The sequence below is a fragment of the Alligator mississippiensis genome, chromosome 5 (genome assembly GCF_030867095.1).
Source record: "Alligator mississippiensis isolate rAllMis1 chromosome 5, rAllMis1, whole genome shotgun sequence".
In the NCBI taxonomy this organism is placed as follows: Eukaryota; Metazoa; Chordata; order Crocodylia; family Alligatoridae; genus Alligator; species Alligator mississippiensis.
This window is the reverse complement of record NC_081828.1, coordinates 31,980,001-31,992,860: the sequence shown is the minus strand read 5'-3', so window position 1 is coordinate 31,992,860 and position 12,860 is coordinate 31,980,001. Positions and strand designations below refer to the sequence as shown.

Genomic DNA, 12,860 nt, shown 5'->3' with positions numbered 1-12,860 from the left:
TAGGTGACAACTTTGTGTGATCTGCTCCTTCCCAGTCCTTTTTCCCCGCATAAATCCATCAGGATATTTATCGATCCGCTTATGATCTGGGAGCGCGGATTCAGAAGAACGGGATGTACATACATTCAAAGAAAGAAATGCCGTATTTGACGTTCATGATCAAAGAGCTACAAGAAATGCTCACGGAGACTGATTTGTATATATAGGTTTGTCTGTAGCCTTTATCCTCTGTAATTTTTGCCCTTTATGAAATAGTGGGCTGCAAAATAAGAAACATATTACAAACTAACCCCTTATATCCATACAAAAGACTCCTCTAACATCCGTGAAGGCTCTATTAAACGCACGCTAGCAAGGAAATTCAAAACCTCTTAATTCCATTCTTGAATAACTGCATGCCTGATACCTAAAATCACCTACTATTTTTCATTACAGTGCCCCTGCCTAATATATGGCAGCAACCCTCTGCTGCTCCAGTACCCCTATATAATATATAGCTATAGCTGAGGTATACTTCAGCAGGGCTGGGTTGATCAGGAGCCCAGATGAACAGTTGTATCAGGCACAAAGTGCTGTACCAGCGAGACCGGCGGAAGGCTGTCTAGTTGTATGTTTTACATTTTTCTTTATTGTCATTCGGAGAAAAAACAAAAATAAACAAAAATCAGCCCCCCCTCCCCCCATAAATGCTTAGATACAAACGGGGAAAAACATTGTTGTATGCTAGAAAAGGGGAGTGCGTGGGCAGCATATTGTAGAGGGTGCTTGACAAGAAAGGAGGATGCAGACGGATCCTCCTCCCTGGCTTGCTCTCTCCTAATGAAATGGTCTTATTAAAGAAGAAAAAAGGAGAGAATTGAATTGAGAGAATTCTGTTCCAAAATCCACCTCTTTCTTCTCCTCTGACTCCTCCCAAGATTGCTTCTAGGCAAATCCGTTTCAAAGATCAAAGGGCCTGATCCTGCCGGCCTTGCTCCAGTGGGATTCTGCCTCCCATCGTGAGAATTTTGTCCAGGCAAGACCTGCAGGATTGGCTCGGTAATGTGCTCAGAAACTCCATTCCCCCTCTGCACGTGAGCAGAAGCATAGGCGCCAGGATCTCCAGCAGGGCACACGGAAGCAATCCATAGTGTAGTCTCTCTTCTGAATTTCTTACTTGGGCAGAACTCCCACCGACTTCATTATCTGAATTAACACTGATTCAAAGGGACTATTACCATCTGTCAGGTAATCAAGTAAGAACAACTGCCCAAAAATGCATTACACAAATCATCCTGAAAATAAATGATCCTTACCTAGACTGTAACATCTTCAGGGCAGGGACTTATTTTATTTATTTTTTTGGTAAAGAGTCAGATAGATTAATGGAGCTAGGAAGATAATATTAGTAATAACATCCCCTCACCCCAAATTGCCATAATAATATTACTAATAACAAAAACCCAAATTGCCAGTCTTTAACCTGGGGACTTTTTTTGCACAGTTGATATAAAGCTACATCAATGTTCATTTAGAGAAAAAATAGTATTTTAATATTTTTTTGTGCATTTACTTGCACTTTCACTCAAAAATGAGACAGGCTTTTCTGTCCCGATTGATAATATGCATGCCAATATTTTTCACAATACAGCAGGACATTTCTGGCATTAAAATATTATAGCTAGGTTATCAGTATTTGAAAATGTAGGTATTATTTGTGAAATTCATTTTGTGGCACATTTTAGTAATACATTTGTATCAAGATCTGCATTAGAACTAAATGGGCTGATTACATACCTTGTAATATTTTAAAGGCACTGGGATATAGTGCCAAAGACTGGTTTATGAATCAATGCAATCCTAATAGAAAAATGTTGGTTCTATATCAGATATATCCTGTAAAATATGTACTTATTAAAATGTTAGAAAATAGCTGATTATGAGCATGGAGGGACTAATCCACCAGCAGTTCTATGGCAAAAATCTCATTGTCTTAAATGGTGGTAGTAGGCAAAGGAGAGAAGTTTGGAAGATGCATCCCACAGTTCACTGATTGGCCTTAGACTGGAAAAGCCTTCCCCCACCCAGGACAAGTTCCTCCTCTTTTCACCTACACAAAATAACCCCACAACCCAATCCCATGTTCTGGGAGCAAGCACCCTTCTCCTTTTGGTGGCAAATGCCTCTTGCTTTAAATACAAAAGATGTCAACCTTAGTCTTAGGTCTTGTCTGACCACGGGGTACTGCTGGCGCACTTCCCATCCCTTAGTGAATCCTGGGCAGCCTCAGTTGCTCCTCTGTTCAAGGAAAAGGTCTCTTCCAGGCCCATGTTCCTATAAGGACTTAATGTCGCAAAGTTCTATTTGCCATTTCTCCTGGTCAGTGTATATGTACCGCTACAAGGGGAGGGAGTGAGGCTTTTGATGCTGCTTTACTTCCACTGTGGATTGACAACCAGCTCCATTTCACTGCTGACTTCAGTCTGTGGTGGTGTTGACAATTTCAGCAAACAAATGGCCAACCTTTGGATGAATGACTAAGATCAGATCCTATTTGGATTAAGGTGATGCTTAACGGCTAGAGGATAAAACAAACCAAAACAGTTGAAATAATAGAGGCTAGCACCCTGATCCTACAACAGAATTTGTTTTGGCAGCCAGTGCCATCAGTGGAGCTCCATGGCAGGACTAGGACCTGTGTCAGGCCCTTGTTTTGAAGAACCAAATGGCCATTTGTTAATCAAGTATAACTTACAGGTGTTATCAGATACTCTGAGACTAGCTTCCCCTCCCTGCTCCCCCCATTTCTGCTTGGCTTGGAGGTTAGGGCTTATTACAGATCTCTATCCCTGTTGCCAAAGGCCAGGATGAATGCAATATGCACTACATAGGACTGTAGTTGAAGGCCATTCCAGAACTTCCAGCGATGCAGAATATAGTCATGTGCACTTCTTGCATGAAGTGTACCACACCTGTGAATTGTTTCTTATGCTGCCTTCTATTTTCCAGGTTCTATATAGGTTTTAAAACCCATAATGGCTTGAGCCATGGTTAGTTTATAATCTGCCTCTGTTTTCTCATGATAATGTAGGGGTTATGATCAGGTAAAACAGTGGAATTTACAGCCTACTTAGTGCTGGCAGCAGAGGGTGGTTTCATTGTCTGGACCTGGACTCTTTTCTGGGTCTAGTGGGATCTGATTTTTTTTGCCATTCAGGTTACCCTAATAGGTCTCTCTCTCTCTTCCTGAGGAAGTATTAGTTACTAGTTAGAAGGGAGGATTGCATTGGGATGGGTGGAAGGACATTCATTTTATGGGTGATAGATTTTTTTCAGACTAGGACCTAGTACAATATTTCAATTATTCAAATAAGTGTAATGTGGGAAAAAGTGCTTTTTAAACATAAGAAGAAATAAAAAGACCTGCCTATACTAGAAGAATTAACCACTTAAAGTATATCTAATATGTGTACTGGTATAGTTAAGTGGTGCCAGGTTCTGGGTAGATGGAGTCATGCCGGTATGAAGGTGTTTTGTATTGGGTAAATGATTACCACTGAGGAAGGGGAGAGTTACTGTACTTCCCTAACATGTTTTATCAGGCCTGAATGCTCTTGCAATATAGAAATTTGGCCCCAGTACTAGTGAGTGCCATTCATCTGCTGTAGCAGGAAAGAGAAAGATAGATTAAAAAAAGAGATTCAAACATCTAAGCAACCCCAACATGAAAGGTGAGTTGAAATAAATGCAAGCAGCAGCAGAGATGCCAGGTTTTCAAGAGGCCCAGGATCAGGCTTTTCTCAAGGATGACAATAGAAATACAGAAGCTGCAGGAGGCCATATGTTCTCTCAGGGAAAAATGGGTCTTGAGGATCTTGGAGGTAGCTGATAGTACATCCCCAGGAACTTTCACACTCGGCCCCACTCAAGTCCCACTTCATGTTTGAGGGCACACAGGCTCTGTGCTGGTTCTCAGCTCCTGGTCTTGCACTTTCTGTGCCCAGCTGGTTCTTCAGCATGAGCTCACAACAGGATGATTAGGTGGTGAACTCGGGGGAGTTTGCTGCTGCTCTTGCACATATACAAAGGGGTTCTTAATTCCAGTTAAAACATAAGCACAGCAAGCAGGCAGAGGGCGAAAAGAAGGGCCTGCTGCCAAGGCTGCTTATGCCAGGTGGCCTAAGGAGCCCCACCAGGCAGGTACCTTGCAGTGGAGGTGAGCTGGGGCCTGTGCTTTTTCCTACCCGCCTCTCCCTGGAGCAGAGGAAGAGGGTGCGCTCTGCTCCCTCTGCAGAGCCCACCTGCCCCTCGTGGGGGCTTGTCCTTGGAGCACATGGCCTGCAACAAGCTAGCCCGACGAGACAGCGGGGCAGGGCTGTGCACCGCTGGCAGAGGAGCCGGTGGGACTAGTTGTTTTCTGATCGTTTCCTAATGAAGTGAGATGCTGCGGGAGAGGCTGACGGGAGCTAATTGCTTTAATTGGCCGCCACCCCATTAAAATTTCTTTTTGTAATTCCGGTGCGCATTGTGCGAGGGGAGGGCCCGCGCCTCGCCTCCGTGCGGGGAGCCCGGGAGGCGGCTCCAGCCCCTCCAAATAAATTATTCAGGCCCCAGTCCCGGCTCCGGCGTAAACAGGCTCCTCCGACGGCCGCGGGGCCGCTCCCTCCGGGTACACGCGGTCTCCTCCCGGCCCCGGGGCGCGCACAGGCCCGAGCCTCCGCCGGGGCCGGGCTCCCCGCCCGAGCCGGGTACCATATGCTGCTGGCTTTAAAACTTCTGTGCGGCGTGTTTAAAGCCTCGCCGCCAGAGCCAGGGGGGCAATAGCCGGAGGACGGAGCATCAAACCGCCTCGAAATCCTCATTGCGATGAGAGAGCTCGGCTGCGAGGAAGGCAATGGGCTGCAGCAGCTGGCAGAACACGTCTTTGGGGACTCCAGGATTTTTTTTATTATTATTATTATTTTTTTCACACTTATGGAAGAGAAGCAGCAGCAGCTAAAGTTAATACTTCAAAGACATTTTCCAGTAGCAAAAGGGACACCAACAAAAGAAAGTGTCTGAATAACAAACACATCGCTCTGCCGGCGAGTTTTAAGGCATTTTAAGTATAAAGAATAAGTGACAGGGCAATCATTCCCCCAACTTTGCTGCTTTCTGATTTGGATGTAAGGGTGAAATCTTGCTAACAGCTCGTGTATCTGTATATTTAATTGCGACCTGGCTGCATGTTCCTGTTGAGGAAGGATGCAGATGACAAGTGAATATATAAAAAACAGTTGACAAAAACAGGAAAGAAATAACTGACAGATGAAAAGACAGTCAATGCGGAGCTAACAGGCAAACGCATCAGTACAAAGTCACATACCTTCTGAGAGGAGTAGTAGTTTGTTTTATTCCAGATCTCCAGAGTTTTATCTGCTGTCGGTGTGATGGGGGAGAGAGGAGCTAATGTGCCCTGTTTAGGATACAAACATGCAGATTAGATCAGACTTCTGACACCGTGTTTCACTCAAGACTTAAAACAGTTTGAGGAATAAAACAGACTTCCCCCACGGAGGAAAAGGAAAACAGAAAGACATGGATTTTTTTTTTTTTTATGTTTTAAGGGTGTTTTTAACTTGTTTAAACACGGCCCTTTTACATATACATATAGTTAGCTACCTAGAGTTCATCTGGATCAGAGGGGCTCTGCTATCTGCGCACGAGCTTTTGTGCCTTGCTCTTGAATTGAGACGGAGTCAAACGCAGGCCCGGAGTCCCCGGCTCCCATTGTTCAGGCGGGGGCGCCGGGAGAATATCGAACCGGCTCCCATTTTTCATCACGTCTGTATCCCTCGCCGTTTACAATGAGACGAGTGTAATTACGAGGCGTTTAACTTTTTGCCAGGCTCTTTCATTATAGCTTTGCATTTGCACCTCGCCTTTAAGAGAAGTAATAACATTCACAGTCAGGGGCAAATCCTGTTAATGAACAAATTAAAGTTCAAACAGTTATTCAAGTTCACAGCCCCGCTCGCTGCTCCTTTAATAAGAGTTATACATGTTACTTTCTCTCGGAATTTCTCTCCCCCCCCACCCTTTTTATTACTTTTTAAGCTTTTCATCAGCGCTGCCGGGCTAGATGTGCCGCTCCGGCCTCTAAAGCTCCCGCCCGTCCCGGGGGGGGCCCTAATCCCACCTTCATTTGGCAACTTTTGTAAAACACACAAAAGCTCGGGGGCAAGCTCCGCCGGCGACGCGGTGCAGCGGCCGGCCCGGCCCGGGCAGTCGCTCCTCTTCCTCTGCCCGGGGAGGCTGGGGTCTCCCTGGGGCCTCGGGGCTGCACCCCCGGGTGGCTGCACGAGCCTGGCGGGGAAGCGGCTCGGGGCTCGCGGCGCCTCTCCCGGCCCCGCTGAGCAGCCGGCCCGCGGCGCTGGCAGGGCGGATAAGGGCTCCCCCGGGGGTTGCATCCACGGTCAGTGCGATCTGGTGGCGAGGGGCGCCGGGGCTGCCAGCCCTCGACCCGCCCCCCAGCCCGTGTCACCCAGGGCTGCTGGAGGGGCCGTCCCTGGGCCCTGGTGTGGGCCGAGAGCAGGGCACGGAGGGCTCCGGGCAGAGCTGGGGGCCAGGCCGGTGGCCGCAGCACCCTGACTGTGGGGCAGGCCGGGCACAGGGGCTTCGACGGCCAGGCCGGGGCTTGGGGGCATTTCGCGGGCGTGTGTGTGGCTGGGGGTTGTTGAGAGGCCCTGATTTCTCGCAGCCATCCGCCCGGAGTGGCTTGATATAATCACCATGACAACTGCAATCTAGGAGCATACAAATAATAGAGATGAAATAGACAAAAGATTAGCATGCCATGAAAAGTACAATAAGTTTCTTATTTAGCATTTAGATAACTGTCTTTCCTTCGGAGCAGGCTTCAAAGTTGAACCCAGTTTAGACCAAGAGGATTAATTCTTTCTCCCGCATGCTTCATTGAATCTCTCATTACCAAACTTTGTCTGTATTGATGTAAGATTTGATTGAAGATTAGAGCATTTAGCAAATCTTGCTTTTCTGCATGTATCAGGCCTTTTCAAGCGCAGACCGCACTGCCCAGTGGTCAATACCCTCACTTTTATCCAGTGTCTGCTTCATTTAAACTTAATCAACTCCATCAATGAACTGGAACAGGGAAACGTCCCTGCGGTAAGAATGTTGTGCTTTTCTTAGATAATTCTTTGCTCCCTTTCCCAATCCGTTGGCGTTAAACCTAAAATTGCACTCTGATGAACTTAATCAATATGATAATGACAATTGGGGCTGAATGAGCCCTAGCAGAGCCAAAGTCTAAAAGGTAGATGGCTGTGCCCATTACCCAAAACAACTTCTCCTTGTCTCGCCTTTTCTTTTGTGTGAGCTGCTCCTACCTTTTCTTTCTCCCCATCTCTCTCTTCCACTCTCTCCCCCCCCCCCCCCTCCCCGCCCTGACATTGAATACTGCTCCTGCAGGAAAATGATGCATCGTTGTGAGGAAGGAGGACTCGTATGTCACAGCTAGGAAAAGTAAAGGAGACCGATTGGCTGTGTGAATTATCTGCCTTGTTGTAGTGAATTATTTGCGCTGTTTCCTTTACCAGTCAACAAGTTTCTGAGGTATAGTACAGATCAATCAAAGCTGACAGAGCGCATGTGAAGCTTTTACTGTGTAAATCTGGACCTCTTGTCCTGGCTTCGTTGGCACTGGCATCTGTATATCATTTTTATACTGCTACCAGTAGAGCAATTTCAAAAGTATTTGCAAGGAAAATGTATGTCCCCATCTGTTCCTGGAATCATAAATGTGCCACTTTCGGAGGGTTTTCACTGGTAATCATATCTTTAATGATGAACAAACTTGTGATATATACCTTTCCATAAAATGGGGGTTTCTTCACTTTATTGTGATTGGCTAGGATAAATAGCTTTTCCATATGTTAGGGAGATAAAATATAAGATTAGCAGAGCTCGTTTGTTTGATCATAAACAAAAGAAACAATTCATCCCAAACACTCTTTAAACAGAAACAACTACAAAATTAAATTGCATTAATAGACTATCTTTGGCCTAGCACTGAGGAAGCATACAATCGTCTGGGTGGAGATGACAGATTTAAAAAAATGAGAATAAGGAGTTTGGTTCGTTTTGCGGGTGACTTTTAATGTAGTCACTGTTTTTTTTTTAAATAGTTTATGCTAATTTTAATTCTTTAATATATGTCTTGTGCCTTCATCTCTCTCTATTCTGCAGTTGGACTTTAGATTACTGGAACAGCACAAGTGCTGCTCTGTAGTGAGTTGTCAGATGCTATATTTAGAAGGCAGATTGGGAGGAAAAAAATAAAACGTACTTAGGAATCTTTCAATGTTGTTGTAAAGGTCCCTCAAGTAAAAGGGCCGTAAAAGTAAATGTTCGCTTTTTAAAAGGTGCCAGCGTTTTGCACTCCCTGGGAGTGTCGAATAAAGAATGGTAAGGGGAGTCTTTTTAATTTTGTTGCATTTCATGGTTAAAGTAATGGTCGCCATATCGTACGAGAATTACAGGTACCATTGGGAAACTTACCCAGCATCCACGACGGTGTTTCTATCTAATGAACTATACCGGCGTTCGTGGGGAGAAAACCACCTCGGTTTTCCTGCGGCTGGTGACACCTTTCACCCGGGGTATGTATATACGTGTTGGGAACGCGCGTGTCCTCGCAGGGAGCAGTGTCCACTTCCGTGTGACAAAGGGGGTTAACTCTTTGAAGCCCTGACTAGAAACACCAGCCTAAATTACAAATTGGGGGAGAAGGACAAGGAGGCGGTGTGCTTATCTGCATCTGTTTGTTTATAGCGATCTGCTCCCACTGACAGTCACCGAGCACGTGAATGTCTCTTCTCCAGTGCCTCGTCCTGTGATTGGTATATAAGCATATGCACATGTTAGGAGGAGAAATCCATTGTCTGCATAACGTTGTCTGAAATTTCTTACAGGGAGGACAGTCCTCTCTTCCTCTCTGAGGATTCAGTAGGAAAACTGTTAGCTGCGGAGAACGGGAGCGGGCAGACACCTGAAGGCACTTCCTGGTCATCTGTGGCAATTCTCAGGTTAGGCCAAGCCACAAAAGGACTGTGTGGGGTGGTCACTAATACATGATATCTAATCATAGTTTCATTCCGGGGTACCTACGTAACGTGTACACGCACAGACCCCAAGAAAGGCGCTTCATTTCCCACCAGTGACTATAGTCGTTACACTAGGGGACAGCTGTGGACCAACTGGGGGATGTGCTCCTCTCCTAAGAGGCGGAGATCTGCGGTCTCAGCTGTCCTGGTGCTTAAACCCATCACACGCTGGACTGAGCACAGCGCGGACAAGCGGGTGGACCCCGTCTCTCCGCCTCGGCCTCCAGCGCCGCGGAACCACGGCAGAACCCGCGTTCGCCCCTGGCTCGTCTCACTTGGCCCCAGCCCCTGCACCCCGTGAGCCGAGCCCGCTCCCAGCGCCTTACACCTCTGGGCAGGGCGAGGAAAGCCCCTCACGACTATCAATTCCCTCCCCCCAGCTAGAAGCGGGGGTTTGACCCACGCTGATCCCAAGCCCCGGGCGGGCTGGTAGGACTCAGGCCCAAGGCAGGGTCAGATGCCCTAATAAAGCCATCGGGCCATCACTTGCTGCACCCCAGGGGGGCAGGACTCCAGGCCTTGCAGGGATCAGCACTGATCTTGTCTCGGCAGGCACCCGGCTCTTGGCCTCCAGAGCACCCGCCCAGCGATCTATTCCGTGGCAGCTGGAGATCATGCCCCCAGGTTTGGAAATATTTCATACTACTTCTTAGCAGCAACGGCTGTAGCTAAGGAGCCCAACCCGCCTCCAGAGGGCGGCGCACAGGCGCTTCTCTGAGCGGAGAGCAGACGCCCTAGCACACGTGCTGGAAACGCGGGATCCGCGCGGCACGGGCAGGGCGACCCCCTCGACTGGATAGATCGGCCTGAATCCGAGTATGTGACTAGTCCAGCGAGACTGCTTGAGCCCAGAGCTCTCCATCCCCGGCCACGCTCGGTACCAGTCACTGAACTGCTGCGGGAAGCAATGAACTCTGGGCCTGAGCTCACTTCCACTGAAGCCACTAACCAAACTACAGGAGAGGATTCGGCGTAGGCCGTTACTGCTATTTATTCTATGAGGCAAGGTGAGATCAAAAGAAACCAGGTTAAGTCCACACTGTCGCGGCCGGCCCTGGAGCCACAACTGGGGCTGCCATTTGTTCACGTTGCTGGTGCCTGACTTGGCAGCTCACTGCATTTATTAGATGGTCCTCTCGGAGGAGGATGCGCCGCTGAAATAAATAGGCGCCGCGCGTGGTTATTGCAACGTGTGATCACTGAACTATACGCAGCTGCATGTGTTTCAGTTCGCAGAGCTCCAGTCACATGCGGCTTGTCAGGGGGTATCTAGAACTTTCCAGCTTGGTGTGGGTTTAAAAATGTAAGACCTGATCCTCCATTCTCTTAAAACTGCTTTCACTGAAGTCCTAGATGTCGCCGAAACGCAAGACTAGTGGTCTCTTGACTATTCAAACACGGGCGACTTCTTTCCCCTAAACAAAACATACTTGGACAAGTCAAGTATATTACTCAGGCAGGTCTCGGTAGGACTTCTGCTTGACTAAGGAACGCAGAATCGGGAAGGCCTGTTAAAAATAAACCTGTTATAGTTATCTGAATAACCGCCCCCCCCCCCCCCCCGAAAATGTGTTAAAGTGTGAAAACACCTTTTCCACAGTTTCAGGACCCAATCCTGCAAGCACTTGCATTTCAGACCAATCAGCCTCTCTCAGATCATGACAATTAGGTCACTTTGGAAAACCAGAAAGGTAGAACATTTATTTCTGTCTCCTCCTACCCCCGTCAGCCCCAGCCAAGAATCTTGTAATTCTTTCCAGAAGTACTTGCGAATACAGTTTCATGACCTAAGTGCTTCATCTCCTCAGCACCCTTCTCCAAAGCCCTTGTGCAGCCGACAGCCTCATCGACTTGGGAGGCGAGTGTATAGCACGAGGAGCTCAGAATGGGTCCCACGACCAGCGCATTGCTTCAGCACGAAGAGCGAGCTCTATCCTCCCCTCCGAGATGATGTAGGTATGTGCCTTTCACTTGCTGTTCTTTGCAAATAGGTTGTGCTTGGAACTGCATAGTACTTGAGTGGCTTATTGAACTGAATGGTATTTACTGAAACGACATGGGCTCCAATTAACTCAATTAGCATTAGGACTGAAGCTATTATGAGTGTATCCAGTATGTCCTTCGCAATTCAGGCTGAGGTAATTCACGTACCCTAAATTAAATGGCCACTAATAGCACCGTGACTGTATGCAAAACATCTTTTTGCTTTCTTAAGAAAACCAGTTATTTAGTGAAAATGGTTCTAGCTCTGGCATATTTAATATCATGCTAATGATATTAAGGATCTCATTTTATTTTTTACTTGTTATTTCCTAGGGAGTTTTTCTTCTATATTGTGGAAAGAATATCAGATCAGTTTCCCTATTTCATTATAGGATTTTTCATACGAAGAGTCTTTCATTTTAAGGGTAAAGTCTGAATCTGATCATCATGTGATATGACTTATTCTTACTTTCAATGGTAAGTAAACACCACTTATAAAATTAAGTGTTTTAAGACTGTTATCGAATCTCTTCTTTTTGTTTGCAAGGAAAATCAAATTGAGATGAACAGAATGCAGGAGCTGTAGTTAATGCTGTTAAAAGTAGAGGGCAGACATTTGCACTGAAATGCTTTATTACTAGAGAAATCCTAAAAACTTAAAAATAAACTCGTATTAAAGTCGTCTTAAGGAATTCAAGAAACAGTGTTGAAAGCTCTGATCATGCACCTAAACAGCCACATCTCCCACCGAAGGCAGCTGAAACCCAAGGAAGTCGGTGGGAATGTTGCCTGCTCAAGGACTACAGGATCTCCAGTCCAGAGCTTCTGCAGTAAAACAGGTCACTGTGGGTGGCTGATTATATATGATCCAAGTGTGAATAGGAAATATTGGATGCATTTTTTGTGTGTGAGAGAAATACTGAAAAGAGGGGAAGGGACTAGAAGTGGCATTTTTTACTTGTCCCCTTAAAAGGAATTCCAAGGTGGACACACTATTTTTTTCTTTCAAATGATATTGTGGAAAATAGAGATGACACCATCTTTCTAATAGCCTGTCCTTAGTACAGCTGCATAAGTGAAGCTGCTGTATTGTCCCTAGATCCTGTGGCTGAGGCCAGTATAGATTCCATTTAGATTTCTCTTTTTGGATGGCTGTTATTGCCACATCTGAAAATTTAGGGAACCTGATGTTCACTCTCAATCCAGACTCCTTTTTCAGCCTGATCAGCTCATAATCCTAACTGTCTATGAGATTTTAGGAGTCATTTTCTCAGAGTTCAATCAAAAACAAAGTGATAAGAAATCCTACTGTCATCTGAAAATGACACCCCCTCCACAATGCAAAAGGAAAAGGAGGATAGGCCTTCTAAATGGTTAAACATGGGTGAAATCCTGGCTGTTGATGTCAATAAATGTCATGGATCAAATCCTGATATTATAACAAAATGCTGTTCAGTCTGATCAGTGACAGATATGGCACTTATTAGGATCAGTATCTACCTTCAGCTTTGAATTTCTTCCTTGTGCTGCTTTGAGTCCGTTCTACTTCTTAGCAAGGTCCCTTGCCCCCAGGGGAAACCTGCAGTCTGAATTTTCTTCTTAAAAGAAAAGGCTGAAGACACCCTTGCTGTAATTCAGGCTATTCGACCACTAGGGGACTAAGGTTTCCTTCCATTAGAAGTCATGGATGTGCAAGGTATGTGAAGGGGCATTTGGTCACTCCCTGCCTCCAGA

General features: G+C 46.3%; 2 long non-coding RNA genes across 2 annotated transcripts in view; one reads left to right on the top strand and one right to left on the bottom strand.

Moving 5' to 3' along the window:
• Nucleotides 1-2,923: 2,923 nt before the first annotated feature.
• Nucleotides 2,924-7,292, bottom strand: LOC132250763 (uncharacterized). The gene is made up of 4 exons (XR_009462373.1): nucleotides 6,158-7,292; nucleotides 5,641-5,900; nucleotides 5,345-5,434; nucleotides 2,924-5,210 (listed from the first exon to the last, which is right to left on the bottom strand). It is a non-coding gene; the product is annotated as an uncharacterized LOC132250763 (long non-coding RNA).
• Nucleotides 7,293-8,842: 1,550 nt separating this feature from the next.
• Nucleotides 8,843-12,860, top strand: part of LOC132250762 (uncharacterized) — a 64,081-nt gene continuing 60,063 nt past the window's right edge. Inside the window, exons 1-3 of the long non-coding RNA XR_009462372.1 lie at nucleotides 8,843-10,150; nucleotides 10,952-11,099; nucleotides 11,460-11,603. This is a non-coding gene — a long non-coding RNA (uncharacterized LOC132250762). The remainder of the gene's footprint in view (nucleotides 10,151-10,951; nucleotides 11,100-11,459; nucleotides 11,604-12,860) is intronic.